The sequence below is a fragment of the Pongo abelii genome, chromosome 11, assembly GCF_028885655.2.
Source record: "Pongo abelii isolate AG06213 chromosome 11, NHGRI_mPonAbe1-v2.0_pri, whole genome shotgun sequence".
In the NCBI taxonomy this organism is placed as follows: Eukaryota; Metazoa; Chordata; class Mammalia; order Primates; family Hominidae; genus Pongo; species Pongo abelii.
Genome location: NC_071996.2, coordinates 35,525,101 through 35,547,926, shown reverse-complemented (window position 1 = coordinate 35,547,926; position 22,826 = coordinate 35,525,101). Strand labels below are relative to the sequence as shown.

Here is a 22,826-nt window from a genome sequence, read left to right as displayed (position 1 = left end):
TACTTTTTGGGGGTAAATAAATTGTTCTAAGGGGATGGTGATGGTTGCATAACTGTGCATATGCTGAAAACGAATTCAACTTGGGTAAATTTTATCTCAAGGAATAAGTTTAAAATTTTGGACCTATGTTTATGCAGCAGTAAATTTTTTTTCAACTACTGATTCAATCGATTTGATTGTTCAAGATTCCATGGATTATTGAATTTTATTAAAAGTTTACTTTAGGACATTGATCACTTTATGTCAATAAATTTGAAAACAGATAAAATTGCTGATAGTAAAGTAGTCCTATTTTTAAAATCTATTTTATCCTTAGTTATATAGTCTTTATTATCCCTAAGCTTATTGATTTATGTCTCCACTGTTTTTCATTCATATAACCAGACTTTGTTTTATTGATCCTGTATTGATTTGTGTTCTCTTTTATTAGACTTTGATTTCATTTCTTTTATTCTATTTTTTTTTGTTCTGTTTTGGTTGGGTACTTTGAACATTTATTTCCATTTTTCTTCATTTCTAGATATCCACTAAAATTATTAATCTCCTTCTACATACTCCTTTCTTTCCATCTTATAATTTGGATATTTTTGAGACATCAAGTTCTAAATTTTTCTAATTTTCCTATAATTACTTTTTAAGCATGGATTTTTATAAGTATATTTTGCTCAATTTTTATTAAGAAAAATTTCAAATATATAGAAAAATTAAAAGACCAGAATAAAACATTTATCTGCACACAACTTAGCATCAACAAATGTTAATATTTTTACTTCACAGATATTTTTTCCGAAATGTGTGGTAGATACCATAATACTTCAACCCCAAATATTTTAGTATGTGTCTTTTAAAAATAAGGACTACTTTCTTTATAACCACGGTATCACTTTTACCCCCAGAAAAATTAATGAAAATTCCATTATATCGGCTAATACCAGTCTTATTTGAATTTCTCTAATCGTGTCCCAAATGTCTTTTATAGCTGCTTATTTTGCACTGATGCCCAATCCCATTAGTTGCATTTGTCATGTCTCTTTCAATCTACGATAGTCCCTCTACTTTTTTTATTCTCTATGAACACTGACTTTTTGAAGACCTCTAGCAAGTTCCATATTCCGCTATGCCTAATGGTTTCCTTGTGATGTCATTTATCTGTTTCTCTATCATCTTTATTTCCTGTAAGGTGGGAATTATAGCAAAGGCCTTGCTTAGACTCAGATTAAATATGTTTTTTGCAAAAATATATTGCAAAAAACTTGTCATACAGCATCACATAAGGAGAAACATGTCAGGTGATTTCTCCCTTGTCTAATACAGCTTTTCCCCTTCGCAGTTAACAAAAAGTCAGGAGGCAGTATTTGTAGTTGGAATATTCTATTGTTACTGTTGGAGGGTGTCCAGGTTCTTGGCTTCTTAAACAAATAACTTGATAAAACACACAAAGCAAGGAAAGAATGAAGCAACAAGGCCGGGCGCGGTGGCTCATGCCTGTAATCCTAGCATTTTGGGAGGCCGAGGCGGGTGGATCACGAGGTCAGGAGATCCAGACCATCCTGGCTAACACGATGAAACCCTGTCTCTACTAAAAATACGAAAAAAAAAAAAAAAAAATTAGCCGGGCCTGGTGGCGGGCCCCTGTAGTCCCAGCTACTGGGGAGGCTGAGGCAGGAGAATGACGTGAACCCGGGAGGCAGAGCTTGCAGTGAGCTGAGATCATGCCACTGCACTCCAGCCTGGGCGACAGAGCGAGACTCCGTCTCAAAAATAAATAAATAAATAAAAAATAAATAAATAATTGAAGCAACAAAAACAGGTATTTATTAAAAACAGAAGTACACTCCACAGGGTGGGAGCGGGTCCAAGGATAGGATCCAAGAGCCCCAGTACAGAATTAGAGCTTTCCCATTGGTTACTTGGTGTACACCCTATGTAAATGAAGTAGTGGCAGGCAATCAGTCGGAGGGAAGCAACCAATCAGGCTGAAGTGAAGTTACAAAGGTTACACCCTATGCAAGCGTCTGATTGGTTGTGGAAAGCAACCAATCAAAGATACTTTCAATTTTCCATCTGCCACGCAGAAAGGAGGGGGTGGTTTGTAAAGGAAGCAGCCTCCAGTACTTTTGTTACTTAGGTGTGGAAAGTTGGGGTTTTCCTTTTGATTTAGCTTTAGGAAGTCAGCGTGAATCGGCCTTAGGTTCTCTGCCTCCAGACCCTATTCACCTACCTCATTATTTTCCATCAAACGTTTAGTTAATGGCTTTAGCATCTATTGGTGATCTTTATTTACATCAGTTATTTCAATGGGTATACAAAATGGTGATACTTCCGAAGCTTCTTCTCAGATGGGAAAGTTCCATATTCTCCCTTTTAAAACATGAGACTAAGTTCTTTGTTTTTTAATATTTTTTTAAGGTTTAGTTTACGTACAATAAAATTCACCAATTTTTGAGTGTACAATTGGATTATAATAAAATATGGTTTTGCAACCACCACCACAATCATGGTACAATTGTCTATTCAACATCTCATTTGGTTGGCAAACATTAATAACAATAATAATCACCACCACAAACATTTGTATGGCACTTACGAAAAGTCAGGAACTATTCTAAGAGCTTTACGTAAGTTATTTTTAAAATTTAACTTAATAGGCATTCCAGTCTTAACCCATATAAGCTGATTCTTCCACCAAAATTTGCTCCACCCATAGTCTTTCTCATTTCAATTAATAGCAACTTCATCCTTCCGGTTGCTAGGGCCAAATGCTTGGGGTTACTCTTTACTCCCTCTTTTCTTTCAAGCCACTCTACATTCAAAGCAATTCAAAATCGCCACCAATTCTCATTATCTTTCTTGCTATCACCCGGTCCAAGCCATCATCTCTTACCTAGATTCTTGCAATAGCCTAATAACAGATCTCCCTGCTTCCTTCTCTGCTCCTATAATTAATTTTCAACATGGCAGCCAGAGTGATCTATTAAACAAAAGTCGGATGATCATGTCACTCCCTCTGTGTCATGTCCTCCGCTGTCATTTGGAGTAAAATTCCAAGTCCTTTAATTGGCCCCACCCAATGATGTCTTCTAAGCCTACCCTCATTGACCCTCTCCCTTCACTGTGTCCTGTTCCCAAGGCTTCATTAATGTTCTTAGACCTTGCCAGGTGCAATCATATTTAAGGGCCACTTACACCTGCTTTTCCCACTTCCTGGGACCATCTTCCCAGATATTTGCATGGCTTGCCTGCTCCCTCACCTACTTTAATCATTCATTCAGGCTTAGCATTCTCAGTGAGATTTTCACTGAGTACTCTTGTATTTAAACTTGTGCACCACCCAGCCCACTTTGCTTTATTTTTGCTTACTGCACTGATTACCTTCTAATAGACATTATCATTTACTTATGTACTCTTTTCTAACTTGTCTTCTCCTCCAGAATGTAAGCTCCACAAGGTAAAAAATTTTTGTTTGATTTTTCATTCATATATTCCAACACTGACACATAGTGATTGTTCAATAAATAACTGAGTAAACATGAGATTGTATATTTTTAAGTTAAGACCAAGGAATTAATAAATTGGAGGTGGGCCTGTCAATTTAGGCTATAGGTTAGCTGGGATGCAACTGAGACCACCAAGCTAGGAAATAACACAGTAGAACTTATCAATGCTTGTGCAGGATGGTGCCAGAAGCCCAGTAGCTGACACGCAGCTCAACTCTTTTCTTCCTGGACGACAGCAATTTCCTGGACAATGTTAGTTAAATTAGTCACCAGCATGATACTTCATTCTGGAAGAGAGGACCCTTTTTGAAATACTCATTTCTTGTCACCATGTTAATTTTAGCAAAATTTTTATTTAATATTAATAAACATATTAAACAAATTATCAATGAAAAACTCTAAAATTTTAAATATTCATAAAAATTCTGTAAAATCGGCCGGGCGTGGTGGCTCACGCCTGTAATCCCAGCACTTTTGGAGGCCGAGGCGGGCAGATCATGAGGTCAGGAGATCGAGACCATGGTGAAACCCCTTCTCTACTGAAAATACAAAAAATTAGCCGGGTGCGGTGGCGGGCGCCTGTAGTCCCAGCTACTCAGGAGGCTGAGGCAGGAGAATGGCGTGAACCCGGGAGGCGGAGCTTGCAGTGAGCTGAGATCGCGCCAGTGCACGCCAACCTGGGTGACAGAGCGAGACTCCATCTCAAAAAAAAAAAAAAAAAAAAAAAAAAAAATGCTGTAAAATCTGACCAGTAGTTGTCCTTGACTTACATGATTTGTTTACTGGGAAAGTAACACTTGAGCTCCACTTTGCCTCAGCTATAAAGTCACTATGATGCATGTAGTTTTAATTCTGACCTGTAAATCAAAATTTGAAACCATCAGTATTCATAGAATGTCCATAGTTACCTAGTGCTGTTGTAAGCACCACTGGGCTATAAAATAAGTGGAAAACACAGTCTCTGCCTAGATAAGTGAGTGCTTAATGTGGCTTGCACACATTTCTCAAGTATAGCATAAAGCAAAAGAATGATTTGAACCCTAATTTAGAATTTTATTCAATTTTCACAGTAAATTATATTTATTTTTGCTTAGCTCTTATACCTATCTGAATAAATGGCTTAAAATTTTCTTCAACTTTTCCACTGGTGATTTGTTTATCCAACAAATTATTTCCCGAACAAATACTGTCATTCAAGGTAATTGGACATTTCCCAGCACTTGAGAAGAAAGTATAAAACCAGACATAATCCCATTGGTTGTGTTCTTCCATGCTTTAAGACTTGTTTGTATGTCTCTAGGACTACTGCCATTTATATTATACCTGAAAACATTTTTTTGAGATAATCCTTGTGAATCTATCACCAGTACAAATATATGTGATTGTATTAAAGTGGAATTTTTGGAAGGGTTTAAAGTATATTATTGAAAGGAGCATCTCATTTCATCTACAGATGAAGCAATTTCTGCTTGGAAAATTTTTAATTTTAGAAGTCATTATTTTCTAATAAAATAGCATTTCTTGAAAAATAGTATTTTCATGAGAAAAAGAAAAAAAAATTATGTGAATCTTTTAAATTCAAAATGAGGCTAAGCGGAGTTCAGCGTTTTCTTGCCCAAAGCAGATTTCCTTTTATCTCTGGAAATGCCAACAGGAGGCCAAGGGCCAAGCTTCCTGGCCAATTACACTACACGGCCGTTCTCCCCCCAAGAGTTTTATTCCCAAATGCACTTGGGAACCAACTTCTGACTCCAGACAAATGGCTGTTAGTTCCAGCTCTTACCTGCCAATTATGATACTTTGGATATCTGTGCCAGTCTCTGGGTCAGCTCCATGATAAGATTAAGAGACCTGTTTGTTTAGTTCATTAGCAGACATTCGTTCCACCCAGACAGAGCTGAGGCTGGGGGTGGGGGCGTGAAGGGAACCAGGGACCTGCGGGAATAGATTTTTTTTTTCTTACTAGGAAATGAAAGCACTATTTCCCCTTCTGGATCCCTGCTTCCCTTTTCAGTTCCTCCGTTAGGGGCAGACAATAGAAGCCTCCAGGCCCCCTCTCAGGGCGCCCGGTCCCCATCGTCCCCTCACCCCCACCTCCCTTCCCCGCCCCTCACTCTCCAGCTTCTCCAACTCCAGCTCCGGGCGGAGATTTGTCAGAACCGTTCGGTTGAGACTGATTATGATTGCAGCAGATGGGCTGGATTTGACAGCGCCGATCCTAAGCAGCTTCTGATGGGGGGGCCCGGCGGAGGGGAGGGGAGGGGGAGTGGGTAGGGGGTGGGAATCAATGGGCCCCAGCCTCCTCATCAGAGCGCAAGCCGAGCCGCCCGCCTGGCGCTCCCGGGCTGCTCTTTAACGCGCGCCTCCAGGAGGAAAGTGGCACTGCCCACCCGAGGGGCCTCCCTGAGCGCCAGTGAAACGTCCCGCGGCAGGAGAGGGCTCGGGGACACTGGCAGGCAGGCGCAGGGGGACTGGCGGCGGAACACAACAAAGCGGAGGAGCGCGAGGTGCCCGGGCTGCGGTGCGCGCGTGGCCCAGGCTACCTCCGCGCTCTGGACATGGCAAGTTTGGCAACTCCCGGCTCTGCAGCGGGCGCCTTGCTGCCCCCGAAGTGAAGGCGCTGCAGGGTCAACCCCTGGGGGCGCAGCGCCCACCCCGCCCCCAGCCCGCAGCAGCATGCTCCACCGAAGGCCAGGTAAGGAGACGCCTGCCCACTCACCGCCCAGGCGCGCCCCCTACGCGCCGCTACCATAGCCCAAGCCCTTCAGCGCCTGGCTCCCAATACCCGGTTCCGTCCTTGTCCCCGCAGACTGTATGCTGCCGCGCCTCCCGCCTGGGTTTCCTTGGCCCCTCTCTGCTCTGTGACTCGATGCCTCCCTCAAGGTCCTGCGTCCTTTCTCCTTTCCATAGCCCAACGGCAGGGGGAGAAGTTTTGGGAGGTGGGACGAGGTTAGGGGGCTCTCCCTTCCCTGAAAGCCTGCGCCAGGACACCTGAAGCGGGACAGCCTGTGGGAGTCGGTCCATGTGTGCGCATCCCCGCCCAACTCCCACGCAGCCCGAGCCCCGCGCTACAGGCGCGCACACACGCCCTCCTCTCCACCTGTGGGGCCTCGCTTTTGTGTGGGAAGCACAAATGAAAACACACACACGTGCAGAAACGCTTCCACGTTGGCATCTTCCAGAGACTCCTAAAGGGTGGGGGTGTAAAGGGGCTGCAGGGGAGGGGCAGATCTTGAGTTGTGTGGTCCTCCCAAACACAGGGCCAGCGCCTCTCCTGTCGCTTGGCCTTGACTCCAGTGTCTAGGGGCCACTGGAGTGGCGCCTTTCCCGGGACCGGGAGGCCGTTGGGTTTGGCAGGGGCATAGCTGTGCCACTAGGAAAACTCCCTCCCTGCTCCCCAGCGAGGTCAGAGGCCTGGGCCACTCTCTGGCCCGGCCCCAGGAGGGCGCGCCTGTCCCCACCTAATGCCACGATCCCCCCTCCCCCACCCTCCGCACTGCCTCCCTTGTGCGTGTATGGGAGATCCCTGACCTTGTCTGCCCAGCTCCAGGCCACTTGCCCAGGCGGCCCCTCCCTTGTTGCCACCTCCCGCCCAGCTCACCAGGAGTGTGTGCCCTGTTGCTACCGGTAACTGCCTGTGCCTAAAGCTCAGCCCCCAAACTGGCTTAATGCTGATTGATGGTCAGAAATAGGATATTTTCTGGAACAGAGCGGAGCGCTGGTGCAAGGCCCTCCCTGCTGCTGAGTCCTAGGGACCTCCCGGGTGGCAGGCCTTCCTCCTCCTCTCCTTTTGGCCCCACCCCACCCTACCCTACCCCTTAGAGAAAAAGGGCTGTTAGGACATCCTCATCTCAGGTTAAGTGCTGAGCCAGCAAGCCAGTGTTCGCTTTCTTGCTGAGTAACAGGCAGCCACCCCGGAATTTCTCTTCTTATCCTTGAGGCTTCTAAGTTTTATGAATGAGGCCCCTGTTGCTGGACGCTACCACTTCCCTTTTTATTTTTGTCCCCACTAACTCGTTCACTCTTTCACTCCTCCTTATACACAGGTACCTAAAATAGACTACCCCTCTAGTAACCAGAACTATTCCTGCAAACGCTTACAAGAGCATTTTCCAGAAATAAATCATTTCATATCAGTATCCCTTCCTCAGTCATTTCCCGGCTTCATGCCACCTCCCTCCTAAGACACAGAATTGGTCATTTCCACCACTTTAAAGACACAGTCTAGATAAAAAGCCTGCATTTATAATGTTCTTTGCAGGAGTAGCTTTTGCCTATTTTGTAGGGGTTTTGTTTGTTTTTTGTTTTTTGTTTGATACTCCCTCTCAAACTCCAGCCTCCCTTCCCTTTTCTGGGATGGCAGCCTCCTCCTCTAAGCCATCCTGGACTAACATTTTCTGGACTAATAAATTTCTGCACCTGTCTGTACTCCTTCTCCTTCCCAGTCTGACTGTAAAGGACCAGATTTCATTATCAAATCAGTTCTCTTTAGAAGAACTTTGTTCTGTAGCATTTCTTCCCAGCACCCCAGTATTTTTGGCATAGTATTTTCATTATTTAAATTGTCGTGCTTAGCTTCTTTTTGCCTATGGACATTACTTTGGAAAACCATGTGATGTTTCTGAGTCACTGATTTATTCCTCCAAACAAAACTTCCTTGAGAGGCTCCCATATGTTGGGCACCCCAGGGATGGGAATGGAGCAAAAACAAGACCTAAATGGGTTTCAGCATTTTAAAGCCCCCATTACAGCTGGTTTATGGTTATTGCTATGATGGTTAATGTGATAACAGCACACTACATTTGACTAGGACTTTACAGTTTACAAAAGGCTTTCAAAGACATTATCTCCTTTAATCCCAGCAGCAGGAATTTTAAATAGCAAGGATTCCACCAAAAGGCCCAGTAATGCTCACCAATCCTGCTTAACCAAAAAGAAAAATATTGCAAATCATCCTAACAGCTGATGGAGCTTTAAAACACAGAATAAACAATTCATAAGAAGCTTCTGAAGCTTAGTTACTGGAATGTAACTTGGAGAAGATAAGTGAAATGCACGTAACATGTATATTACCAGAAGGGTGTCCTGTAGAGAAACTCCATCCTGGGGCTTCAGTGGCCTGGTGAACTGCTGGAGGTGGAGGCTTTCCAGGGCTCTGGACTATTGCCTTATCCTAGGATCTAAAATGGGATGAAAGTGTTAGCACAAAGTTGCTGGGAGACTAGCAAATTAAGCAAAATGAGTAGGCAATGATGTTACTTTCTTTAGCTACAAAGCATTCTTGAGATATCCGCAAGTTTCTAGCATATATTTACTTGAGAAATGAAGCAATTTTCTGTACTTAGAATATAAAAAAAGAGTTTGTGTGCCTTATGTGAGCCATAATGAAGACAATCAAGGTTTTGGTCATTTTTACCCATTACTTTGAAAACCAGTCATATCTCATGTGGATAAATGACAGTTTCTCTTTTTTAAAATAATTTTTAGGGAGGATGTACAGAAGGCCTTTGTGTAGATTTCTTTTCTCTGCTCCTTGAACATGGAGGGCAGCCCTTCTGACTTGGTAGTTGTGAATATCATTCATGACTTTCCTCCAAAAATGGTTTTTATAATGCTAGCTGATAGTCATAAATTTTGGTTTGCATTTCAGATATCATGCTGATCTTGTGTATCATTTTGAAAAGTTTTGTTCAAAGAAGTTTTACAAGCAGGGTGGTATATGGTAGGGAGATTATTATGGCTGGGGGCTGGCTTTGGGTATGACTAGATAACAGATAAGCCAAGAAGTAATCCTAAGGCAAGGTCTGTTATGAGGAAGGTTCAAGATGCCCAAGGGAGCTTTTTATTGTTTAATAACCATGAAGGTTGGTGGCAAGTTTTAGACATGTAGAGATTTTTTTTTTCCCCAAGAGTTGGTTTACTCAAGCCTGTGACTCTGTATTTGGCATTCCTGGTTATTATTTTCATTCCTAAATATTACAGCATTTTAGTTTAGAGCTAACCTAAATCTCTAGGTTGGTTATATGTCAATGAAAAGCACATAATGCAAACAATGTAGATCTATTTGGGAAGTTAGATTGGGCATAGTGGGGCGGGTGAGCCCTCTTCTGGCAGGGGACTTTAGTAGCTTCAGGTTTTCAGATGAAGTTGAGAGAGAGGTAAGGCTGATTCCAACCTTAGGCATACTCCTCAAATTTTTCTATAAAACATGAGAGACTTGAGCAGGGAAAGTTAAGAGCACTTTGCTGATGGCTAACATCATCCGGGCTCGGGGGTGTCAGTCTTCTTTGTAACCCCCTAATCAGCGGCCCTATTATTTGTGCCGTCACCCAGTAAATATTTGCCGAGGGGCATTTTTGGAGAACAAGCCTTCCTGCTTTTTATGTGGAACTGTGCCATTTCATACTTAGCTGATACCTTGTTCCTTTAAAACATTTAATAGTTTTGTCCTTTTGGGTTTCTGTAGATGAATAAGAATGTGGGTGGTTGAGACTTTCTTGCTCCAGGGTAGAGGTGCAGTATTGCTGCTGAAGGCTGTTGCCCCTGACTGGGATTGCTTCCTGGATATTACACCCTTCCATCCTCTTTCTCCTAATAAACACTGTTTTCACATGGTCCTTTCTCTCAGAGAGTAGGTGGCATAAATAAACAGGCTCTGTGAACTTGTTACTCATCTCAGACATGAACATAGCCTACAAAGTGCTTTAAGAAGCATGCCGGTACCTAGATTTCCAGGTACTGTAGCAGGTGGGAAGGGCTTAGAGAACGGGAGAGAAGCTAATCATTTTGTGTTGTGTTGAAAGGTCTTGAACATAAGTCATAGCACTTGCTGCTATAGGTAAAACTATGGCCTCTAAATAGCCGGAGATTTGTGAACTCAGAGTGTTGCTAAGAACGCATGTTATGTGGGATTACTCCTTCGAACTTGGGAATATGTAGATCTGAACTCAAAGCCTGATTCCTTTATTTATTATTGATGTGATTTTGGGCCTGGTTATGAATCTCTCTAACCTATTTCATCATCTATAAACATAAAAAAAATTATGAGCATTTATAAGATGTTAAGAATAAAATCTAACACATATTAAGGCATAAGACAGTGGGGCCACACACAAGAAAGCCAACAGATGTTAGAAGCTATGGTCTTATAATTTTCATATCACTTTGGACTGGATGAGACTGGCTATTTCACATTAACCTCGTCTCTCAGCCTCCTCCCTGCACCCTACAGAGAACAATCGTTAATAGGGAAGTTATAACCTGAAGCAATTACATTGGCATTGGCATTACATTGGCATTCCTGGGTATTATTTTCATTCCTAAATATTATAGCATCTTACTTCAGAGCTAAGCTAAGTCTCTGGGTTATTAAATATTACTGCAGCTACTTTCAGAGGGAGTGTTGCCCTCCACAAGTATGATGGGAGATGATACCTATTCTTTCCTTGAGATACAAACAGGTCAGTTCATGAGATAAACCAGTTTAGTTTAAAGATAAGCTTTGACATTTCAGTTAACATTAAATTCATCAAATGCTTGTAAAAAGTCACTGTGCTTGGGCTGCAAGGGATGCAAAGATGAAGAACATAGTCTTATTCTCAGCTGGAAGAGGGGTTTGCATGATAAGAAATAATAATAGCATCATAGTAAGGAACATCATCATAATAAATACATCTGTCAGTTATTAAGCCCTGGTCTGTGTCAGAAACATACTATATCTTTGGACCTTTTCAAAGGCAGCAGTATTGATATCTGTGAAATAGATATTTTCTCCATTATGTTGGAGATATTATATAATAAGGTAAACTTAAGTGTCATAGCGGTGTTATTAAATAAAACACTGTGGGTTGCAAAGGAGAGAGTTATCCTATGAGATAAGCCTACCTCGGGTGGTTTTTGCTGGTACTTTGAATCGTTTGGAAAGCTTGAAGGTGATTTCTGTAATAACTACAATATGCAGGGTTGTATTTGGGTTCAACAATCTCTTGATCCCCTACACTCCATTCACAGCATTATAGAAATGCGAGAGAAAAGATTGGGCTTTTTTAATCACACAGCAAGGAATTTATTCTTTTCCATTTCTCAGTTCTTTGCTCATTTTCATTGCAAATACCTCCAGGGAAAATATCCTCCTCACCTTCCTTGTAAGGTTCTTCCTAGTCTAAAGACCACATTATCATCAATAATTTTTCTGATTTATTTTTTTCTATTAGTGAGACGTAAACTACCAACATTTTTTTCTAATTTAATTTGTATCAAGTTTCACACATATGCCCACATGTGCCAAATGTTAAGCATGTCATTGTAAGTAAGATAAGATGAATTAATTCAACCTACTGGCATTATAGTCAGATTTGATATATAACACACAGTTCACCTGATGCAAATTTGTATCAGCTTGCCTTCTCCCAGACTGTTCTACTTTTGTCTTCCTCTTAGTCACTTTTTTAAAACCTAAACTTGTTAAAATACTAATATCGTAGTGCATTTCTTTTTACCTCCTCCCAAGGGACAGGTGTCCAAATTCAGCTGTCACTCGCTTCACTGATTTTTCCTATTGAGTTAGTATAAAATGGACTATTTATTCAAAATTCTGGCATCGTACGTTTATTGTAGGAGTCCTAAATTTGCCTGCATTACTGTGACATGGGAGAAGAATCATGTAGAGCTATCTAAATATTTTGTTTCACCTATGAATTTTGATCTTTAATAAGAATGTTTTTAAGAGAGATGTGAATTAACTCAAGAAGGCATTGATTGATCTGTATAACCGACCCTTCACTGTGTTCCAGTGTAAAGGAATTACAGCACCAAGTAAGTTCCAACTAAACACTGCATTTCTGTGCATAGGTGGAAGGCCTCCTTTCCTGCCTTTTTTCACTCATCTGTTCATTTATTAGTTTACCCAACAGATGGTTATTAGGTGCCTACCATGTGTCAGGCAATGTGTTGGACTTAAAACAATGATTGCCACTGGTGTTCTTTATTCTAATATTGAACATTTGGTAACAGAAAGTCATTGGTTCTTGAAAGAAATGAAAGAAACACATAAAGTTGACATCGCATGGATCTGCCCACTTATGGCTTTTGACAGCTTTTAGATGAGACTTACTTATTTTAGGCTGCCTCATCCTCATTGCATTAATATACTTTAAAAAATTGCTTTCTCATTTTACTAGGACTTTCAGAAGGAAGAAACCTTTGTGTCTCTGTACCTCATACTTTATCCCAATTTTCCCCAAGACATTTCCAGCTGCCTTTTTTTCTCAGTGCCTGATACCTAGTAAGTGTTTAATAAATATGTGTTGAATAGAAGACACATAGAAAGGAAGGAAATTTGGGGATTTACTGTATTAGAAACTAGCAAATTATCTGATTTGGCACTTAACAGACCCCAAAAGACCTGTCCCTCTTTTTCTTCTCTTCCTATGAATCATTGTGTCTACTTTAGATCAGATTAGGGAATATATCCTCTTTTTTCATTGGACAGTCAATTTTAGGGCTTGGTGCACACCACGACTTTGTATCTGTGGCTTCTTGTTCAACATTTTGGCACTGGTGATGATTTTGTAGAACTTTGGAATCCTGATGTTGCTCTGAGGACATCCCTCAGTCACTCTGCTAAATTACATTACTCTGAGAATTTTATTCTGTTTTGACATGATCTCCCTCTTCCTCTTGCTACACTGACATAGTTGGAGAAACTCATCTTATTTTTATTAAAACATACCATTTGTTTAACATACGTACAAGATCATAGGTTTCATGAATTCATAGTAATTAGTTATAAAATGTAGTTATAAAATTATTTATAAAATACAAATGCCTTCAAGGAACTTAAAATTTAGGTGAAGAAAAAAGGAACAAAGCCTATAAGATCCCCCCAAAACACTTAATGTGGAGCTGGGAAATAGAAGAAGGAAATCAGTGGAATTGGGAGATTGGAAGATGAAGTGATGGATGAGGCTGGTGTGGTTGAGATAGGCCAGCTGGGGGAAGGAGAGTATCAGCTGACCCCAGTGGGACTTGGACATGAGGAGGGAGAGCACTCTACCCTGCATAGGGCTTGAGCTCAGGCAGGGACCTGAGCACCTGGAAGAGAGGGTGGGAGGTGGAGGTGGAGCGGTAGCAGAGACCCATTAATATGGGTCATCACATGCATGCTAAGGAATTTGAACTTCACCCTTTGGGCCAGCATTTCCCAAGACCCCTCTTTCTGGAAGGCTAGTTCTATTGGATATTGTAGAATTGTTAGTCAAAAGAAGTCCCCATGGTTGAAAAAGTAAGAAAAGCTGGGAGAAAGTTAAAAAAATGTTTCTCTCCTGGAGAAGTTCTCTCTAAGAATTTCTTAAAATAGTTTTGATCACTGAATCTGTTATTTTTGGTTTTCTTCTTCTTCTTCTTCTTTTTTTTTTTTTTTAATTGAGACAGGATCTTGCTCTGTCGCCTAGGCTAAAATGCAGTGGCACAATCTCGACTCACTGCAACCTCAACCTCCCCGGGCTCAAGTATTCCTCCCACCTCAGCCTCCGTAGTAGCTGGGACTATAGGCATGCACCATCATGCCTGGCTAATTTTTGTATCTTTTTGTAGAGACGGGGTTTCGCCATGTTGCACAGGTTGGTCTCAAACTCTGCTGGGCTCAAGCAATCTGCCCATCTCAGTCTCCCAAAGTGCTGGGATTTCAGGTGTGAGCCACCATGCCCAGCCACTGAATTTATTCTTAATGGAACATATTGCAGGGGCTGTTTGTAGAGGCTATCTTGGGAAATGCCGTTGGAAGCCATTGACGATTTTGAGTCAGAGGTGATGTTGGGTAGGTGGTTTTAGGAACATGAATCTGAAAATGATGCAGAGGTTGGATTTGAGTGAGGAGCAAGGAGTGATTAGGGGCCTAGTCACAAGTAGTTCAGATTTCTAAACTACTTCTACACAGTAGTCAAAGACAGTGAGGTGCTCCAAGGGTATTCCAAACCCAATGAGACAGGGATGTCTTTACAAGCATGCACTGTTTTGTTTTTGTTTTTTGTCGGTTGGTTTTTGGTGGGCACTCTGTAGTCCAAATTCTTTTTCAATAAAATGCACTTAAAACGCAACCTAGCTAATTCAAGCCAAAAGTCAAGTGTAAGTAATAGTGCCCTTAGTGACTCTGTGCAGTCTTTAGCACTTCCTGCACTGGAATGGGCTTATGTAGGCTGAGGGAGTGTCTACAATGTGGATAAGAGACTCTACAACCTACGGTTGGGAATCTGGTTCTTTGCGTGGCCCAGGTGCACTTTTGCTGGTTTTCCTCATCATGGACTTTATCCGAAAGGAGAGTGGGCACAGTATAAAGGTCACACAGATGTTGCTGCCAGCTCTTTTGAGTTTATTCATTTCTATGCAAAGATTTTAGCACATAATGTTGGGTCCCTTCATTTGTCTCTCTGGTCTCCAAGAACTGGCCTCTAGGTTTGTTCACAATCTTCATGTTCTCCTTTATCTATGTACACAAAGTTAAGCATCTGGCCTTTCAGCTATTTATGTGAGATTACACAGAATAATGATTTTCTTTTTCCCTGATTATTTTCTATTTTTGAGAAATATTCTTAATATTTACAAAAAAGGCAGAGGAATAAAGCAATACTATACTGTATAATGAAAAGCTGTGCTGCTTTTTCTCTAGAATTATTTATCAGAGTAGTTATCATAAGTGTCTTAGTTTTCTTACATACTTATGAATATAAGTGCATTTAGCTGCTTAATTAATAACTCATTTGTTCTCTGTATTTTCTTCTCTCCATTCTTACACCTGTTATGATTCTGTTCATGCGTTTGGGAGCTTACAAATGATTCAGACTAGTAGTTATTAGTGTGAATATTTCTGAATATTTTTCTCTTTTGTTGTTTGCAATTTCATAAGTATCTGGATCCATTTTGTTCCTAGTTATATTGTTTGTTGGCACTTCACATGGCCTTGAAAACCTTGAGTTGTGTTTCTTTATGCTCTTGCTTGACAGGTTTCTGACCACTGGTATCTTAATATTAAATTAACTTGTGCTACATAGACATATCAGTGTCCTTGAGCATGTTGACTACTTCAAGCTGAAAAAGTTCGTATTGATTCCTGAATTCTTTTTTGGCTGTCTACATTAGATAAAGTCATGGTATAAATGCAAAATTCCCGCTTTTCTTTTGTGAGTAGTTATTGTGTGCGCTCCATAGGTCCTATAGTCTGTAAAGGGTAAGTAGGGAAAATTACGATGTGTCCAGCCTCGTTATCTAACTATTGTCACTGTTTGACTAGCCAAGATTAAATGGTCTTCTGTTACTATATGAATCTAGGAGAGAAGACACAGAGGATGAGGGCTGCAGCCAGAAAGGGCACTTACCTGAGCACATTTATGTAATAAATGGCCTCTAGTGTGCTAGATTGAGACAGGAACTTTCACTTTGTTTTAAACTATTGACTGTACATTTTTTCCATTAATTGTAGAGTGATAACCAATGAATGTGAGGTAATGATATGTCTCTACTGGTTCATGTGGGCACATTCATTTTCTAATTAGGTGGTTATAATACACTGAAGATATTTTACACTTATCTATTTTTTTAAACTACAAATTGTGTATGCTTGTGAGAATATTGACCTTGCTCTTTAATATGTGGACTTAGGATAATTTTCCAAAGTTTCCTAAATGTTATTTGATAAAAATACAAATGTAAACATTATATATTATTAAAATTTATAATAAAACAATTATAAGCAATTTAGGAAGATTGGAATAAACATATGCCAAATGAGCCATAATCACTCTACGGTGGTTATTTTGGGGTCACAACTTTTCCTAATGGGGTTGTTAATTCAAATGAAGGGTTTCATCTAGGTGCCTCATTGTAATTTCTATTTTTATATAATCGAGTTCAATAGAGGGGGTAAGGCTCCTATTTGTTCAATGATAATATGTCAAACAAATGAGAATATATCACATAAATATAAGCATACAATTATTGTACATATTAGTGTTAGATTAGTACCATTACCCCCAAACTAAGTGAAAAACTCAAAATTAAATTGATCAGATTATATTTCTTTGGTTTACTTAAAATTTCCAATTATTTCATCAAGCAGATTGCTTTTTTCGGATTTAATTAACCATCATTCCTTCCACTCTGAAATAGGAAGCACGATGTTTATTTACATAATAGAAGATATATGTACAGACTTTGGGGACTTTGGAAAAATAAAATTTTAAATCTTTAAGGGAAAGCATGTTCTTTACTCCCTGTCAGTTCATACTTATGAGTTTGCACATAATTTGTTCATTAATTAAACACTTGTTTTTAATTCTGTAATGTAAGCTTTGTATACCCATTCTGATCCTAGATTTTACTTCCGATGACAGAATGTTACATAAATTGCTGAGACTACCAGATATATCATTTGGTTTCCAAAACAGGATAAAAGCTGCTGCAAGGATTCTAAGCAATGGTTGGCAAGGGCTATTTTAATACTCTTAGCTGCCACTGCCCACCCAAGGGGCAGAGTTTGTCTTTGTGGGACATCTTGTATCTCATTCCACTGAACAGAACAGCCATTATCTATTGTAGACCTCATTTCGTATCCATTCGCACTAGGAGCCCTCTGTTTGTCTGTGTCAGGACTGTATTTGTACACACATTCCCTAAAGCTGTCACTTACACCCCTCCCCCCAAGGAAACTAACATAAGTGAGTGGATCAATAGGGTGGGAAAATGTAGCTATTCAGTAGAAACCACAGGGTTTCTGCTTTTCATGGCTTTGCTTCCAAAAATATTAATAAAGAAGTGATGTATTAAATAGTTGTCTTTCAGTTTATTTTATTTTGCATTTTTAAAAGAGTGATGTGTCCCAAAGCTCTAGAAACAAAACAGTATTTATAAGAACATTTATCCTGGAAGGAGGCAGGAAAATACAAATATTTGGGAACTGAAAACTTCCGTGGTAACTATGAAGTGGAGAACTCTCAACTTAATTCAACAGCAATTCTTTATATATCTATAGGACTTTTTTTACTTTTTTCTTTTATTTTTGTTTGCAGAAGTCCTTTATGTCCAGTATTTTATTCTGACAACCACCACAAAAATCTAAGAAGTTATTTTATTATTTTATAAAAGAAAACTTTTTTTTCATAGTCAAATTGCTTGTTCAGTTTCACACAGCTAATGATTAGGTCAGAAGTTGAATTCAAGTTCCAGGCTCCTAACTGAAAGCTCTTTTTTCACTGTAATACATTGCTTCCATTTACATTATTTATTATATTATTTAAAATAAATGTTTAATTGGTAACGCTTCTTTTTTATTCATCCCAGTTCTTCAACTCTTTAGAGACCAGTAATTCTGTGATATACTTTATGAAAAACATAACAAGAATATTGAGAGAATGGGCTTTGCAGTCACAAACCACAGCTGGGTTTCAAATCCTGACCTAGGATAACTTACGTAGCTTCACCCAACCTCCTATAAATTGGTGTCCTAATACCTATCTCAAATTATTATAGTGAAGATTAAATTAGATTATGTATGTGAAGGGCGAACCCCATAGTAAAGGATTAGATGATGATACCTTTTCCTCCTTGTTGATATTATCCGTTGCTGAATAACAATCTCCAGACTTAGGGTTTGAGACAATATCAACTGTACTATCTCTCACAATTCTGAGTTGATTAGACTCAGCTGGGTGGTTCTTCTGCTCTTCATGATATTGTCTGGGACTTCAGTCACCTGAGGGCTCAACCTTGCTGAAGTATCTGAGATGGGTCACTCCCATGTCTGATGCTTCAGTAGGAAGCATCAGACATGGAAAGCTGGGCTCCTCTGGGGTGACTGGGTCTCTTTTTCCCTCCATATCATCTCTCCACATGCTCTCTCTACCGGGACTACTTACATGGTGGTTCAGGGCAAAAGTGTAAACTTCTAGACCTTCCTAAGGCTAAGTCCTGGAGCTGACATTGTGTCACTTCTCTCGTGTTCTATAGATCACAGCATGCCACAGGACCAGCCTATTTTCGCTGTGGGAGGAGATTACACCAGGTCATGAATATTGGGAGACAGGGGTCATTGGGGGCCGTCTTTGGAGATCAACTGCTATAGTTATCATCATCTAAAATTTTTTGGGAATGTTTCCCCAGCTTTTGCAGTGGAGCAATGAATGAGTCAATGCCAGTGAGAAAAGTGAATTTCTGCTTATTTTTGTTACTCCTGGAGTTGACGGAAGGCAGATATCCTGGTTGCTCTTTAAAGAACATGCTGGAGTCCAGCCTTATCTCTTACTCTGAGCTCCACATTGTAGGGGAGCTGGTGGGACATGTCTGGCATGGGTCCTTCAGTGGTTTTGTGATGACACTTTCTCACATTTGAATTTATAATTTTAGAGCACTTTTACATGTATTTTCCCTTTTCTTGTCACTAAAATACACATTTGGCCTTGGCCTGCATCTTCATTTCACATATAAGGAAACTGAGACTAGGCGTTTAAATGATCTTTAAAATGTCACCTAGCTTGAAAAAGGCAAAACTCAAGCTCTACCCCAGAGTTTCTACAACTGGAATATTGCTTCCCCATCCTGGTTCCATTCAAGGGATAAATATGATGAAAAGGGGGGTGAGGGAGTCCAAGGCATGGGGGCATTGAAAGGAAGTCTTGGGTGGTAGACAGGGCATAAATCTTATCTAGCTCTGCCACTTTCTACCTTTGTGAAACCCAGTGATTAACTTCTGTCTTCTATAGCCTTCATTTACTTAATTTGTGAGATATATTGCCTCTTCCATGAAATAAGGAAGAACAATACTTGCCTTAAGCTCTTTGTAAGCTTATCATCAGTTTTTGATGAAGTAAGTTATGTAAAGATCCAGTAGAATGCCTGGCACAGAGTGGGTCTTCTAGACACGTTAATTCTCTTTCCCTCTCTCCCAGAATTTCTTAAGGAATCTGCTTTCTGAGCCACAGAGCTGAACCTGGGTTATATTTTGAAATGCATTGGGCATTCTCGGTGCACTTTGTGTCATTCCCATTGAGTGGAAAAGTTGAGGATTGCTTGCCTGATTGCCCAGCAGGAACTCTGTTATGGTTATTCACTTTAGCAAGAGGCAGTCTTGGTGAGGTTGGCATCTTTACCCTGAAACACAGGATTCATTGTTCTCTAAGAAGGCTGGCGAAGTGAATGAATGGGACTGACAGAGTCTTCACCTCACGTGCCACAAGTCGCTGTCTGCAGACCCCCTGAGGCTGGCTGCCTGCTGAAGGACAATGGTAAAGGGTTGTGGCTTGCTTTTGTAAATGGCTGCTTCAGCAGATTATTCTGGACGTTGGAATGAATTCTGCCAGCTGCAAGTAAGTCATGAATTTAAATTGGTAGGCATCATGCACTATAACTTCAGAACCCTTGTAGACCCTATTTTTGGCTGGCATTGAAGAAAGCTTTCTCCATTTGTCTTTGGTGGTGCCCATGGGCAGCCTGACTTTGGCCTAAAAAACCTCTGGTCTCATGGGGGCTCACACCCCCAGGGGCACAGAAAAATCTTAGGGCACCTTCTTTTGTCTAAATCAGTGACAGGGCAGAAGAAGCATGCCATTGGAGTTTAAAAGGGACTGTTTCACAGCAGCATTACTGTACGCAAAGACCTCTCGTGGTCTGATCTGACAGTCCCTGTGCTGCTGAGGGGACCCAGCTCCAGCCAATGGTAGGATGTCTATGAGTTGTGATGTTGTTGGGAGCTTGTGCTTTTGTGTTTTCTACTTGGCCGTGACTAGAAAGAGAGCCCCGTAGTGAAAATGGAAGTTCAAGTCATCTCTTTTCTGCAACTGCTTCTAGGAATGGTTACATCCAAACGAACATGAGCAGACGGATTTCTTTCTTTTTAAGGGCCTCTGGGCAAAGTGATTTTATAGCTCTTCTAAGTAACCTTTACTGCCAGGAACTCTCTCCTCATTGATAATAAGCATCTCTGCCATCTGAACAACCAAGCTTCTGTTCTCTTGTTTGTTTAATCAGGAGATGTGAGGATGAAAATGTCATCATCCTCTGAATAATGATGCTTCCGGTATAGGAAGGACACTTTTAACTCACTGAGCCTATCTTTCCCTTACCTTATGCAGTTCCAATTCTTGGACTAAAGGTCTGTGAAATATTATTTTTCCTAAAGAAATTAAAATAAAAATGAAAATTTTAGTGGGTTATGACTGTGGCCAAACATTAGGAGAGACTTCCTCATAGTTTCAGAGCCTCCAGCCTCAATTTCAAAGAACCACTCCAATAAACAAAATGCAGTTGATTATTCTTGGGGCAGAAATATGCATTTGGATTGTGTCTGGTCTTCATTGCTGTTAAAAGGAATATGCTTTTTAAGATAAATGTTGAGTTCATGTTTCTTTACAGTCTATACACTGATTTCACTTATATTTTCTTTTTATTTGTATGGATTTATGGGATGCAAGTGTAATTTTGTTAGATGCATGTATTTCGTAATAGTGAATGAGGGCTTTTCTCATCTTCACATCTATTAAATAAGAACTATTGTTGCATAGCAAATCTCTGCTTTAGGTTAGAGTTTGATAGAGTACCTTGTAGAGTCAATAATGAATGATTTTATATGCTTTTTTTTACTTTGGAATCTGCTATGTGCTAAATGCTGTGTTTAGTGTTGTCATCCTCCTTAACACTCCTGTGCCCAATGAAGTCAAAACCATGTGGCCAAATAAAGACCGGCAAATTCATGCAAGGCTTGGCCTATCTTTGGGGGAGCTCAATGGCAGTTTTAGGGTCTGGGTCAAAAAAAATATTTGTCTGTTTTCTTTTCCATGCTTCTGTATGTGGCTAGCAGCAGATACAGTCATCCCTTGCTGTGCTCAGGGGATTGGTTCCAGGACCTTTCACCAGTGCCAAAATCCATGGATGCTCAAGTCCCTGATATCAAACCACATAGGATTTGCATATAACCTATACACATCCTCCTGTACACTTTAAGTTATCTCTGGATTACTTATAATACCTAAAACAATGTAAATGCTGTGTAAACAGTTGTTACACTGTATTTTTTCTTTGTATTTTCTTATTACTGTTTTGCTGAATTTTTTTATTTTTTTATTTTTAAAGAATATTTTCAGTGTGTGGTTGGATGAATCCATGGATGCCAAACTTTGAGATATGGAGGGGCATATATTTTCTTTCACTTTTAAAAAGAAAACATATTTTCTTTTCTTGTGTTTGTTTGTTTGTTTGTTTGAGACAGGGTCTCACCCTGTCACCCAGGCTGGAGTGCTGTGACATGATCAAGGCTCACTGCAGCCTCGACCTCCTGGGCTCAAGCCATCTTGCTACCTCAGCCTCCCAAGTAGCTGAGACTACAGGTTTGTGCCATCATGCACAACTAATTTTTTGTAGAGACGGAGTCTCCCTATGTTGTCCAGGCTGGTCTCAAGCTCCTGGCCTCAAGTGATCCTCCCTCCTTGGCTTCCCAAAGTGTCGGGATTACAGGCATGAGCCACTGCCCCTGGCTGTATTTTCTTTAAATGCTTTTTAAAAATTGCAAGAGAACCTGTTTTCAATTTAGAACCTGTTTCCACCAAGGAAATAGCAGGCAGTGAGAACCTCAGGAGGGCAGAGCCTGCCTCAGAAGCAGGTGGCCCTGCCCTTGGCTGGCCCTCCACATTGTGTCAGGAACCACACCTGCATGCTGTCTTACATGCCCTAAGCTGGTGGTGGGTGCCCAGGGTGAGGCAGAGGGCTGAGCTGTCCAGGGCTCCAACCCATAGGAAATGTCCAGTGGTGAAGCAGATCATCCACTCTGCCTGCCCTGCTCACCTAGACCTGGGCTGTTCGCTGGCTGCCTCACCCTCACGTCAAGGTCCTGATAAAGGTTGATCACATAGCTGTGGATTAATAGGTATTCCCTCCTGGGGAATATCTCTTCCTTGAATCAAAACCTCAAAGGCTTGGACCCATTGTTTTTCCTTGTGCTCTGGCATTCCTTCCCTGATGTCTCAGGATCCTGATGTTTTCAGATTTCCTGTCATTCCTCTGTTTAAAACCTCTCTTCTTAGGTTGCAGTAAAATAATAATAATAATAATAATAATGATAATAATAATAATAATAATAATAATAATAATAAAACCCTTGGTGGTGGCTTTACATGTTCTGCCTTTTCTGTCTTCTTTCTTCACCTGCCTTCTTTACATTGCTTCAGAAGCACATTGCTGGCTGCCTTGAGTCCTTTCTCCAGGATACTATCACCTCATCTTTCAGGACTTAGCTTCAACCTCCTTCCTCCAAAGACCAGGTTAGGGCCCTTCCCAAACCGCACCACGTTG

General features: G+C 40.7%; 1 protein-coding gene and 1 long non-coding RNA gene across 24 annotated transcripts in view; one reads left to right on the top strand and one right to left on the bottom strand.

The window, feature by feature from the left end:
* The window catches only part of NCKAP5 (NCK associated protein 5), a 993,533-nt gene that overhangs the window by 390,439 nt on the left and 580,268 nt on the right, over nucleotides 1-22,826 (top strand). The window contains exon 1 of one of the 23 annotated variants that reach the window (XM_054549292.2): nucleotides 6,087-6,192. The exons of the other annotated variants lie outside the window; for them this stretch is intronic. The gene's annotated coding sequence lies outside the window, so the exon portion shown is untranslated. Of the gene's footprint in view, nucleotides 1-6,086; nucleotides 6,193-22,826 lie in introns of those variants that run through there. 23 annotated transcript variants of the gene reach the window in all.
* LOC134759584 (uncharacterized) lies at nucleotides 1,631-6,703 on the bottom strand. The gene is made up of 4 exons (XR_010135966.1): nucleotides 6,283-6,703; nucleotides 5,281-5,432; nucleotides 4,268-4,354; nucleotides 1,631-3,784 (listed from the first exon to the last, which is right to left on the bottom strand). It is a non-coding gene; the product is annotated as an uncharacterized LOC134759584 (long non-coding RNA).